At 40.7% G+C, this 13,849-nt stretch overlaps 1 long non-coding RNA gene across 1 annotated transcript in view; it reads right to left on the minus strand.

Moving 5' to 3' along the window:
- The window catches only part of LOC128081822 (uncharacterized), a 37,329-nt gene extending 24,746 nt beyond the window's left edge, over window positions 1-12,583 (minus strand). The window contains exons 1-2 of the long non-coding RNA XR_008207421.1: window positions 12,516-12,583; window positions 4,807-4,945 (exon numbers count right to left, since the gene is read on the minus strand). This is a non-coding gene — a long non-coding RNA (uncharacterized LOC128081822). The remainder of the gene's footprint in view (window positions 1-4,806; window positions 4,946-12,515) is intronic.
- Between the last annotated feature and the right edge of the window lie 1,266 nt (window positions 12,584-13,849).

The raw sequence follows: 13,849 nt of genomic DNA on the forward strand, positions 1-13,849 counted from the left end.
GACAGGCTGCTTGCCATGCACATGTCCAGGCAACGGTGAAACTTAAAGCTTCATTCTGCTCGCAGGAGCACAGGCAAAACCCTAAGCCAGAGCCCCAAAGGGCAGTATTAGGCATCATTTCATAGGAGAAGCCCGATTAATTCAGTGTTGCCAAGAAAAGGAAAAAAAAAAAAAAAAAAAAAAAAACAACAAACACACAAAACCCTGGGGAGGATCCACTAATTCACTTACTGCCTCCCCCCCAGCCTACTGCTGCCCCCTCTCCAGAAAACCAGAAGGAAAAAGCATCATCTAGAAGAGAATGAAGCAGAACAGCGTAAACACGAGTGCAAGTACCTCAAAACTACTAACACTTCAGAATACTGAAGGAGATATAAAATTTTTTAGAAGTTTGACTTGATCAAAGTGATATCAACCAGCTCTGGCAATTTTTACTTGTGTCGCCAGTTTCAGACATGCACTTGCAGTTTTTGTGCCTAAGAATGTTTTCCAAGCAAGAGAGGCTTTGAACACATCATGAAAGCCCTCAGCACAACAGGACCAGCAGAGCACTCAGGGACCAGTGGTTGACAGTGAAAATCTTCAAGCATGAGCCCCAACACATCTACAGCATCTTGCTGGGATAACCAAACCCCTGCACAAGAGGTTGCCCAGCAGTGACAGAGCAGCTGCAAGCTCCTCAGATCATTTTTTTACCGCAGTCAAGGAGGTAGACTGAGAAACTGCATAACCCAATCAGAAATCCCTTAGAGCGGGCACTGCAATATGGACAATGCAGTTATCCATTTCAACTGATTTCAGACACGGCAGAAAAGAGAAGAGAATTTCACCGGGCAGAAGCAAAAAAAAAAAAAAACCAAACCAACAAAACAGCCCTTGGTGCAGCAGCACACACTGCTTGGTGCCTCCCCTCCCAGCAGCACAGCTGCCTTCACCCACACACCAAGGGCTGCCTGTGGGGCACCACATGTGAGGCTGCAAGGCTCTGGAGTAGAACCACATGTGAAGCTGCTTCTGCAACGCAAGGGTTTGCAGAAATGTTTTCCTTCAGTTCCAATGCATTCAATATGGGCTTGACATCCTGACATTTCATGCTGAAATGAATCTAGACACCCAAAGCTGAGCCTTTGAGAGAAGAGCTCAGCCCAGAGTCACGCAAAGCAGGAACAATGATGTAGCTCATGTAAAATGTAATGTTTTCTGTTAGACAACGAGGTAGGCCCAACAGGTATCACTAGCTCACTGTTCAGACAGCATGCTGCACGTGGCTCTCAGAGAACTCTGAACTCAGTTGGCCAGATTCAGCAGACTTGGAGCCACAGCAAAAACGAAGAGCTGAACACACAGCTTGATCACCAAATACCCTCCTCAATGCTATTACCATCTAATTGCTCAACAGCCACTACAGAAACTAAAAATAAAGAGAGTGCTTCAGGAACATTTCTGAAAGGGCCATTTGTGTTTGAAACAAAACCACTGCTATCATGGAAAATTTGAAGAAACAAGAGATTTTGTTCTTACCAGCCCACGACAAAGCAGCCTGAGGACACCTCCCATCCACTGCCTCCTGTGAGCACTGGGCACCTCCAGACTCTTACAGCCCCAGGACAGTGTAGAGAGCCTTCTACTGACACAACATATGCAGAAATAGCTTTGATCAGACCTGCCCCATTCCCTCTTCCCACAAATCCATATAAAACCAGATCAGCAGCAATAATCAGCCCCCATCCTTGCAGAGCATGTGAAAAGACAAAGATCTTCATAAAACCACGAACAACAAAAAATGTAGGCCAGATAGACTGAACATTTTATATTACAGCAAATCATAGAGAGCAACAATGGTTATAGAGCCTTGTTAAATGTAAATTAAGCCTAACCTTTGTTTAAGGAAGAAAAAAAAGCCTGAGTTTCTTACATAATTTCTACTTTTATATGCTAAAATAGGTCAGTATTGGTATCTGTATTTCAACAGGTTCACAAACCTAAGTGAAATACACCACTGCATTACCTTCATTCTTATCTGTCTGCATATCAACAATAGCAAATCACCACATCACATCAGGAAGCCCAGCTATCATCGTAAATAGGCTGATATAGTTAAGATGTTTTTCTACCACTGTCTCATACAAAATCCCATTCCAAAGGGAGAATCTGTTCACCATAATGGTAAACAGGATACCGTACAGGTATACAGGATGCTGGTGTCTGAGATCTCACCATTCCCATAGTCAACATCTGGAGGAAACAATTTATGAATTTCTATTGATCAATTTGAATTCCCTCAGGTTCCTGGCAAACAAGCAGTGATATGTCAGTTAGTGCAGGTGATTTGCACTTCCAATATGTGTGCGCATTCGGCCACTAGATGGTGCAATGAAATAAAAATAAGGGCTTAAAACTCCACTGCTCAGTGTTTCATGGCATGGAAAAGCTGTTGTGCTAATTTCAGCTGATAAACATCATAAATATTGCATAATTATGCATTTCCATACTGTAATTACTGAGTTATTTTCAAAGTCCTGCAGCTGAAATAAGCGCAATTCTAATACTCCTTCAGCATGGATACTACAAAGGCTTCTTTTGCCTGCACTGAGGATCCCACACAGTGAGCATTTGTGGCCGAAGTTTTCTGTATGAAAAGGCAGTTCTCTAACAGCAGACATACCAGAAGTTCGTAAGGCACTGTGTTACCACGATGAGCAGCACACCAGAGCGTTTCCATCACTGAAGCCTGGCATGCGTACTGCCTGCCCCTCTCATGTATGACAACATTCAAGCATGGCTCAAGGCAGAACACCAGCAATGAGAGAAACGTCAGTAGCTCTGTTACCGGCACATAGTTCACGCTGCACAACATTTCTTTATCTGCCTCTCTGAACAGAAAATCAGCCACCGTACACAACAATATATCTGGATGTGTCTTTGGCTTTGTAAAGTATCCCAGCCATCATCAGTTTTTACCGTGCTAACAACTAGTAAGTGAGAAAACCAGGCTCTTCAATGAAAAGTGAGAATACCCTTTATTTTACTGTTCAGAATGTTTTCCTTATCTGTCCACTCATCAGTTAGAAGCACGGGACCCACATAAGCAACCACCTGAACGCCACACCTCGGAGAAGTTATTTAAAAGGCAGTACAAACTTGAGAAGGGATAACTGGAGGCCTTTTCTAGCAATATTGCCCACAGTGAGAAATCCAACTCTTCCCACATGATTCATTCAATGTTCTGTACTTGACAAAATACCTTCACTATATTGCTCTGAAGCCATATTTCTCTTAAGCTGATGGAGTAATGAGATCTGCTCTCAGAACTGGTCTTACAACTGCAACCCATAAAAATATGCTCTGGTTTTATGCTTTCCAGGGGCACGACTCCCAACAGCAGCGTGTGGCTTTACAAGAGGCTGGGAGCCATTCTCCTCTAAGCATAATGCCACACTGCAGTACCTGCCCCATTCTGACACCAAACTTCATGTGCAGAACGATGTGCCATCTTTCTAAACCACACCAGCTGAGCAAGTGACAGATACAGCTCTCACTTCCAAACTCCTCCCTTGATTCAGAATACACGCACGAGAAGTGAAGCTTTAGCACCTCTAGTTGCTAAATTTTTCTTTGGATTGATCTAATCATACAAATTACTTTAGCTGTACCTTTTCAGATTATTTCCTTATATTCTCAAAATTCACTGGAAAAATACCCAGTAAATATCCTGACATATCCGTGCTACATTGCAGCAGGACAAGAGACCTCAGTCATTCTCAGAGAGCAACCAAGCTTTGCAGCCGATTTTAAGATACTTCAACCAAAATGCCGTGTGTCACTAGAGGGCACTCAAACCAAGCTGTCCTTCCAGATTAATACAATTCATAAATATGGAGGGTTATACTAGGCGTAGAAAATAGTTGCTTTGGTACCCAGTAAACATGTACTGCATATCTAATATAATTTTTCTCTCATAGGACAAGTGACAGTTTTTACTTAAAAGTTTTGTATATTTGGAGATTCAGTCTGTGTCCATAGTATTTTCTTGCAAGTCTAGAAGAGGCTGAGGTAGTAGTAAACAATTTAAAATAATTTTCAGGAAAGCAAAAATCAAACCTTTCTAATCACTGTTACCAAACAGACCTGGTCTTACCTACAGTAGATGGGCAATGCTTTGCCCTACCCAGGGGCTGTCACAGTCAAAAGCTAAAACATGGGGAAAGCAAAGATTCCCTTCAGAGTCTGGTTGACATTCGACTTTTTAATACATAAACAAGCAGTTTATAAGTAAGATGGTGTAGACAGATTACCTGCCAGTCCTGTAGAAGTGGGAGTGACCTGCTCCCTGTGGTTTAGTAACATAAACAGTAGTAGTTGCCCAGTGGGCTGAAAAGATTAAGTAGGCTGGCTCTTACTTCTTAAGGAGAATTTTAAAAAAAGGAAGAAAATGTTTTTTTCCTGAAACTTATTTTCAGAAAGTAGCTTTGGAATTTCAACTTGAGTAAAATGGAGAACACTGCATGATACACTTACATAAAACTCTAGTACAAGCACAGTTGAGAAGCTAGCAAACAGTACTGTTATCTAACGGCTTTCTCTTTATATTGTAGGAGAAACCACCACATTTTCTAAGATCTATACACAGAACTGGGAAGTGTTCAGTTACTGCTGCTTCTCAATACTGCAAATTTTGACATGACAGCTTCACAAAAACACAGGGCTGAAAAGGAAACCACTGAAATTGCAGTGACAATTTTTCTGAAGTGAATTACGGTGCCCTCGGGTGTCTGTGAAGTGGGTTATTTTGAAGAGGTGCCTTACCTTGGAGAAGCAGATTTGTTTCTCAACAGCAGATCTCTCAAATGCCGGTGCTGATCAAAATGTAGGTATACAGCAAAACTTGCACATGACCTGGGAACATGCTGCGTCTTTTCAGGCCTTATCCAGAGAATCCTGTTCCCTGGAAAGAAGAACACAAAGCTTTTAGATATAAGAAAAGAGGCGAAGCACATATGGCAGTTTTATCCATAGAAATGTTTTATATGCACATCTAAATGGTTATTAACATTTACTAAATGAGTTTAATTTTAAAAAGCTCAATCAACACGAGTACAACTACAAAGCATTTGGCAAAGCACAAACTGTATTTCGAGAAGTTATTTGCATTTTAATAATCTGGAACGACAGGAATTTTATCGTGTTGCACTGTTCAACCTCAACGAATTCCAAAATTTGACTGGGGGCCAGTCGGTAAAGCTGACCAACACCAGCAAAACTGAGCTGAGCAAATGAATTATCTGAAAAAGAATAGTTAATTGAAACTGAAAATTAATTCAAATATTCATGGCTCAGTTTATTTGGCTCGCCATTTTGAAGGAAACCTGCTCATTTAATTGCCAACGTAAAATTTGATTGTCACTATCAAAACACTATCAGAATATTTTTTCTAAACTATGTGAGGCTCTTTTTTCAGTTGGTGTTGTTTTCAAGGCAATTAAAGGTTAATATTTCCAAAATGCATGAAAAACGCATTGTGAATGCTTACACCTGGAAACCAGTTACAAGATGTAAACCTTTATTGCTCTCAAAACCCTGTAATTTTAGATGGCCATTTGTGAATCTTGTTTACCAGCAAGGGCATCATAACATACCCCACTTTTTCTATTTCAGCTACAGAGGAGGCAAGTGCTCTCACATCACCAAACAATGAACTCGTGGTATGAAGCAAGCTAAGGGAGGTGGCTTGCCAGGACTAACATGGACACAAAGGGCATTGCTTCAGCTTCATCACATGCAGATTTTACCACAGACACCATAACAACAGCACTGTGCAACCTTAAAGAGATTGGGATAGCCTTGCAGAAATCTTTACAACAGTAGAAGACAGTTGGGGCTGGAAAAAAAATAAAAAAATCACTGCACACACCAGTTTCTTGGCCAAAGGCCACAAACAAGACAATTGTTAAGCACGGAGGAAATTATAGTTCTAGGAAAGACCCAAGCCAGTCTCTGCTCAGTTTAGGTCTGTCCAGCTCTGAAACATGAGTAACAAATAGCAGGAATTAGAACACTTCTATCATCTTCATGAGCACAGCATTTTACAAAGGTTTCCTGGGCAGCACTAGTTCTCTTCCTTTATTCTCTTTGCTTCTGCAATTACATACCCATGCAATGTCTTATTCTATCCTGCAACCCAAAACAGCGTGATAATAGCTAACTGCAGCATGTTTACAGACCCTAATTAAGACAATTGCAATGCAATTGCAATGTGTCATCCTAGAGTTGTTGACTACCACAAGATGGAAGGTACTCACAAGGAATGAGTCCAACTCCCAGCTTCACAAAGCACCACTCAAAAATGAAACTATTTTTGAGAGCACTGTCCTAACACTTCTTGAACTCTGGCAGCCCAGAGCCATGACCACTGCCCTGGGGAGCCTTTCCATGCCCACCTCCCCCTGGTGCAGAATCATTTCCCACTCAGCTCTACTAATCGGTTCTACTGTGCCCAAGTTTCTTCTTATTTTCCTAAATTTAGAAGAACATTGTATCAGATACTATATAAAACTATGTGATCAGTTTACCAGACAGACCTCACTCTGTGCAAAGCACTACCTTTAAGCTTAGAAATAGCACTTCAAAGGGGGAAATTAAGATCAGGAAGAAACTTCCATCCTGCAGTTCACTGGAACGCAGCGGGTGAATTCTGAAGCAAGCTGGACACCCACCTAGGTCTCCTGAACTACCAGATCCCTTTACAAGCCTGCTATGGAACACGTTTTCTATGCACATGCAGATGGCAACACTCTATCAGGATGAATTTCTGGACAGAAAATTCCCCACAGCCCATTGAGAGCAGCATTCAGGCCAAACAACTTCCTCTGTCTCGGGTTATTTTGATTTCTACCTATTTCAGCATTTTCTGCATAAAGATCTTATGCCTTCTGTTCCCCCAACTCCATTTAAGAGCCAAATTCCAATTTATTTCAACAAGATCTCTCAAAAGAAAATGCAATTTACCCAAATTAGAAGCAGCAGAAACAATCCTAAAAATATCCCTTAAAGATCCCCAAATATTTTCTTCTCTTCTGAAGGTCACACAATAAAACTAGAGCAATAGCTTATAAATTACTCTCTAAAGGCTGACTATAGCTGTCAGTTTGAGACCGTGTATTCTGGGGTTTGTGAACTCCTACAGCACATGCAAAGAAGGAAATGGATTAATTAACAAGAAGTGAAACTTGTGCAATTAACCTTTGATGAAATGCTGAAGAAGCTCAATTTCGTGATGCTGTCTGAGGAATTGCTGCACTTGACACGTGCACACATCAAATTTTATTCCTTAAGTTGAATGATATTAATATTGAGTTTTACAAATGTCGGAAAGATAAAGCTATGCCATGCTTTGATGTATCTCTTTGTTATAATAAATTCCCCGGATTCATTTAGATGACCTTGATTTCTTTCATCTATTAAAAGGGCAAAACATCATCCCCAATTCCATCCCCCACAGCACATCACAGTGTTACATGATGTCATTTCAGTTAAGAATCCTCAGAAAGTCAAAAATTTTAGTAAAAAAAAAAAAAATAAATCAGGATGCCCTGCCCAATTGACCTGCCCCTTTGTGGCAGGATTTAATTAGACAACGCTCCTCCAGAAGAGGAACTCAGTCAGTATTTTAGAGAAGAGTTTTCTCCCTTTTCTTTGTAATGTCTGGACAAGTGTACTTGAAATTGGATAGGAACCCACATCCTGCTTCCTTTATTTCATTCAGGATAAAGCAGATTTTGTCAAATTGCAATGAAGCTTTCAACACAGCTCAGTTAATTAAGTCTAAAGCATAAACCTAAGAAAGAGGAAGGTAAGACCAGTCCTAACATTCTCCTTGTGTTTATAAGCAGCTTTTGGACTTTTTGCCACAGTACCCAGTAACTTAATGGGAGCCCTCCAGCAGCTCTTTGAGGGATGACAAGTGCCAGCCAGCACCAACCCATGACACAGCAAAATGTCTCAACACATCTGCCATGAGTGCTCTTTGGGCACAAGCTCTGCCCCATGCTAGCAGAGCCACATGGAGTTACTGACTACCACAGTAAGCACACAGGAAGAAAAGATTTTGCTGCTACCTGACCTCACTGATATCTCACATAGAGGTGATGTGAAGAATGTGAAACACTCAAACCCTAATTCTGTTAAGAGGTGAAATATCACAGACATTTTTGAGACAGGCAAATGTTTATACACTCTTACACCAAAATACATTGGATCACATTCATACTTGAGATCAAAAGTTCTCTTAGAACTCTGCTGGTCTTCTTGTCAAGCTGTTCTCTTTTTGCATGTGCTTATTGGTGAAGTCTAAAGAATGGCCAAGGAAGTACAGCCATCCACAGGGAATCTTCCCTGTCATTCCGGGACTGCTCCATCCTGCTGCCACCCAGCCATACACAGGAGTACCCATCTCAGTGAGCCCACTCATTACAGCCACCTGCTAATTGCAGAAGTGATCTAACATCACTTCAAATGCAACATCCAAACCAGGACGTATGTAAGATTCATGGACACCTCCATCAGCTGTAGCCAACTGGCAGCTTGAAAGCCATGAGAGCTCATACTGAACTAATACAGTCCCAGTGCAGTACCACATCACCATCACTGGGAGTGGGGATGAACTGGGGTTACCAAGCTCTCTCAAAACCAGCCTTTGTTTTCCATGCTCGTTCTGTGTCAGAGCGTTTGTGAAATGTCACCGCAGAATTTACTGTGGGTATCTGACCTTGGAAAGGGCATTTGAAAGTGTTTATGATGTGTTAAATAACACCGTACAGACCTCACAAGCCATAGTTTTGCTGTGCTTTGCTAGAAGGGAACTCCAAGTCAAACAGCAAAGCAAAAGAAGCAAAAGCTTCTTCCTCTCCCACCTGCCTGCAATTCTTATCAAGAGGCTTGTGAAGCAGAAGACAAGAACAAGGGAGAAACTGCAGCATTTCAACATTTCAAATATGGTGGGGGTTATTTTTTATTTTTTATTTTTTTAACTTTTAAACTGAGACCAAATATGCACTGAGGCTCTTTGCTTTTAAAAACAAAATAAACACACACAAAGGCTCTTTGAAGGTCTCAGGAAAAGACCCAAACAGCAAACAACTTAGAATCATAAATATTTACTGAAACAACTCTGTGGCTCTATAATATCCTTAAGCCTGGAATTTGAAAGCACTGGTTCCAGTAGCAAGCATATCTACTGAGCTTTTTCTTGCCTAACAGCATCCTGTTTTGAGGTTCCCAGCTTGCACCAAAAAGTACCTTCAGTTTAAAATTACCTCATACCTGCTTTTACAGTTAGGCTTTTTCATTGTTTGGTTTTGTTTTGTTGTTTTTTTTAAATAGAAGCATGGAAGTTACCACAACTGCCCCAAGCAGCAAGGGAACACTCAGGTACACATCCCCTTACATTTTTATTTTCATCGCAACTTCTTGACATTATCATGCCAAAGCTCTTCCTCTGCACCGTATTGAAATATTTAAGGATGGCCAGTGTTTCAAGTCAAGGAAGAGAAGTGCTTACAATAATCCTGGAGAAGAACTAAATGCCTGTAACCCATGATAGCTTTACAGCAGAAAAAGCTGCATCTGACTTGAGTTGTCCGAAAAACTAAAACAACACAACTCCAGAAGCCTAAAGACAGGTCTAAATCACACAGTTCGGACTGATGCTAAACAGAGGCAAGGTTTCCGTGTCTTTTATGGGACCCTAAACTGCCAGGTACTGACCTATAGCTCAGAGAGAAAAGAGCTGTGGTTGTACTGGCCAATTACTGAAAATATACAAGTATCCTAAGACAACTCAATTTCGCTGTCTCTTTCACGTGTGAACAGTGAAGAAAAAGTGCCATTTAATTTCCTTCGCACTTTCTTTTGTTGCTCTTGATAATACTAATTTTTAAACGCTTTCTCAGTTTTGATGAGGTGCATTACATTGCATTCCAATTTTGGCAAGCATGCCGCAATCTACTGAGCTAGACATCCGTCACACAGCGCTTAAAGCAGATCACAACAGGACATTCCTTCCCAATGAAATGCAGTCTTATGCCTCACACCCCAAAAGGCAGAGTGTGACGGCAGCTGGGTAGCACCCAGAGCTGCTCCACAGGCTTTGCCACAGCTGCCACTCACACTGACCCAACACCAGGTGACATCCCCATGGCCTGAACTCACCAGAGTTTACATTTCTGCTGAACTGTTTGGGTCAAATAAATGCAGTTCCTCCATTCTCACTGCGTATGTGAGCGACCATATAACCTAGGTATAACTGTGAGGAAACATTCATACATTCCTAATAGACATGGCTGCTTGTCAAATTAGTATTTTTTCACCTTTTTATTTTGTTTTGAATACAGATTTGCCTTTTAAAAAATAAATTTACAAGACTTGTCACTGCACATCATGGCTACAGACTCATCTAACGTCAAATCAATAGTAAGGTACTCTGTAGTGTGCAGGTCAGTGTGGCCTCACACAGAAAAAAGACTAACAAAAAATGGTAAGGCACAATACACACGACAGAAATCTCACAGCGTAATAGCAGAACAACAACCGTCATTCACTTCAGCAACAGCAATATAAGATGATAAAGAAAATCACAATGGGCTTGTATCAAATGCATTAATGGACTAACTGCTTAACTTCCCAAACTGTACTGACACTCATCTATAGCCCAAAAAGCTACAGAATCGCTTAAAACAAATAGAAAAGTATTGAAGAAGAGCTGGTTTTTTTTAAATTTTTTTTTTATTTTTCCCCCTTCTCAGGTGAAAAATGAGTTACAGCATTATTAAATTGTCTTGTTTAGCTTGGAGAAGGCTCTGGGGAGACCTCATTATGGTTTTTCCAATACTTGAATGGAGGAGGAACGGCTGTTTATGAGGGTGGATAGTGATAGGACAAGGGGGAATGGATTGAAACTGAGACAGGGGAGGTTTAGGTTGGATATTAGGAGGAAGTTTTTCACCCAGAGGGTGGTGAGGCACTGGCACAGGTTGCCCAAGGAGGCTGTGGATGCCCCATCCCTGCAGGCATTCAAGGCCAGGCTGGATGTGGCTCTGGGCAGCCTGGTCTGCTGGTTGGTGACCTTGCACACAGCAGAGGGTTGAAACCAGATGAGCATTGTGCTCCTTTTCAACCCAGGCTGTTCTATGATTCTCATGTGGTTCCACTAGATTTCTGATGAACACTTTCAGAAAATTAATGCAGGGTTTCGATATCTTTATGCTTTTGAGCACAACCACTGTGTTCAAAGAATTGCATCATAACCTATTTCTAGCATGCAAGAGTACTGGTGTATGCTAGAGAATGTATGTTTTGATAATTGAAATCAAATGTCCACACGACAAAGCAACAAATAACAGACAGTAGGAAAGGTAATTAGGAGCAGCTAGTGAATTTGACATTAAGGTATAATTCCTCTCTCTATGCTGGAATGTATCAGATTTGTTAGGTGTAAGACACAGGTGACCACACGCACATGGTTCCTATTCAGACCTGAGTGATCGCATAGTGCCAAATAAATCAAGTAAAAACAACAACGAAACCTATCTATTGATTGACTCCATTGCTATAATGCTGGATCACTTACTGCTTTGAAAGACAAAAATTTCTTCAGGCTCAGTAAACTCAGTTTGCAGCTATCAGCTTTCATTACTCGGAAAACTCCAATTGCCAAATTCTCTCCCTCTCCATCAACCTACTTTCATAACTTCTAATTTAAGGGAAAGCCATTTTAAATGGTAGATGAGCTGTGCATCACCTTCCAGTGCTCCTAATGCATTTTGCATCCACTATAAAGCCACACACAAAATACTCTTCAATTCATTCAGATAAACGAAGCAATGTTCTATCCTCGCATAGAAGTCTGCTCCCCAAATTGAGCAAGATTATCACTTATACACTATAAACAGCAAGGGTAGAAGTAACACAGCTTCCAAGAAAGTTCCCAAGGCCAGAAGTACTCAAAGAACTTTGTTTTACAAACAAAGCCAACACCAAAACGTTTTTTTCAGCACTATAAGGTAGATGCACATTTACTGACAGTGGAGTAGGTGAAGCCACCTTCATGCATGTCTCCCATTACAAGGTTATTAAAAAAAAAAAAAAAACAACACCTGAAAATACAGTCAGAAATTCTCTCAGCTTTACTCACCCAGCAACATCCGTTTCACTTTGAGAATTTATGTACTTCATACCATTAAGAAACCCACATTAAATCCTGAAGTAATTTATTACAGGTTTCTCTCAACAGAAATGCAATCCCAGAAAGCAAAGCAGGTTCCTAAAGACCCAACGGGCTGAAGGCAAAGGATAAACTAAGGCTGGTAACAGTAGGGAAAAATGTTAATCACACTTAAGTGGTACTTATCTTGCCCACATAACCAACCTAATTAAAGGTAACCCAAATAAACTCATGAAAAGGCAACAGGACCAGTCTCAGATATGTGCAATGAGAAGGCGTTACAAAAAAGGATGTTCACCTGTAGCTGAAGATCTAGGCTCACAGGAAGACTCCACAAAGAAGGAATCTCTAGCAGGAGATCCTTCCCCAGTGGCAGTCAGCCATTAAATGAGGTCTCAGAGAGATCTAAGAGCCAGGCTCCACCCCTTCAAGTCACACAGCTGAATTGCCTTCACCTGTGCTCCCAGGGCTGACTGGGTCCTTTCCCCAGGTGCTCCATCAGTGGTTCAGGCCGTGACTCAACAGTTCCTATGCAACTCCATTGAAGAAACGAATGATAATTGCTATTCAAAACACATGGGTTTAGAATCAGCTGCTTTGACTAAAGTCTGAACTTAGCACTAAGATTGATTACACCAATCCTTGATGGAAGATACAATTTTTAAACAGTAAAAAAAAAACCCAACACTTGAGACATAATATTTTGTTGGGAAACATTCCATTCCACACATTTGTTTTCTTTTCAGATACTGAGAAGCCCAGCTAGTGTCTGCAGAACCTCCAGGGTCTCCTGGCAGAAGTGCAGTCTGTGATAATCATCAGCCCACACTCAACTGTATTTACAAAAAGAAAAAAGACTGCAAGATTTCAGTTTTCAAGATTACCATATCAGAATTTTTTCTTATTTCCTGAGGTTTGTTTCAGGTCGCCCAATGATCTGCTACCTGCCTCTTGTCTCACAGTTTTGTGTAAGACCTGCTAGGTAAAAGAAAGATGCAAGATACCTACAAACCCAGCAACCCACAAACAAGTGCTTCTTTTTGAAAGAGTGACAATTGCTACCAGTTCCCTAAAGTCACTAACATGGCTTAAGAGTCAACAGCCCTAAATTAGTTACTGTACGCATTACTTTATGTCCTTTATCCATAAGATGTATTACATCTCGTTTAAAGAAATATATATTTATTTCATTTCTGTATCTGTGGCACTTGTTTGAAACTGGAATTTTAACTGGTATAAACTAGGCACTGCCATTAATGAAGGCATGCTAGATGGCTTCAATTTCATAATGGTTTTGATTAAACAATCCCAAATATAAAGAAAGCACTTTGCCAAAAGATTTTCTAACTGAAGAACTAGTTTCTATTTAAAACCATAGATGAAGATTACTTCTGGTTAAAATGAAATTTTACTTTAGAGATGTACAGAAGTTTTTTGTTCCCTAATGGGAGAAACTTAGAGGAAAACCACTCTGAAAAGTTCTACATTAATCATGTCTTTGAAATACATAGGAAAAGTCACACTAAAAATAGCTATTATTGAGTTAAACTCCATAGCAGGCTTTTTTTTTTTTTTTTTCCAACAAAGACTCCAAGGCACCACTACAGCATTCATAAGAACGCGCTCCACCCA

The sequence above is a fragment of the Tympanuchus pallidicinctus genome, unplaced genomic scaffold (genome assembly GCF_026119805.1).
Source record: "Tympanuchus pallidicinctus isolate F22 unplaced genomic scaffold, pur_lepc_1.0 scaffold22, whole genome shotgun sequence".
In the NCBI taxonomy this organism is placed as follows: domain Eukaryota; kingdom Metazoa; phylum Chordata; class Aves; order Galliformes; family Phasianidae; genus Tympanuchus; species Tympanuchus pallidicinctus.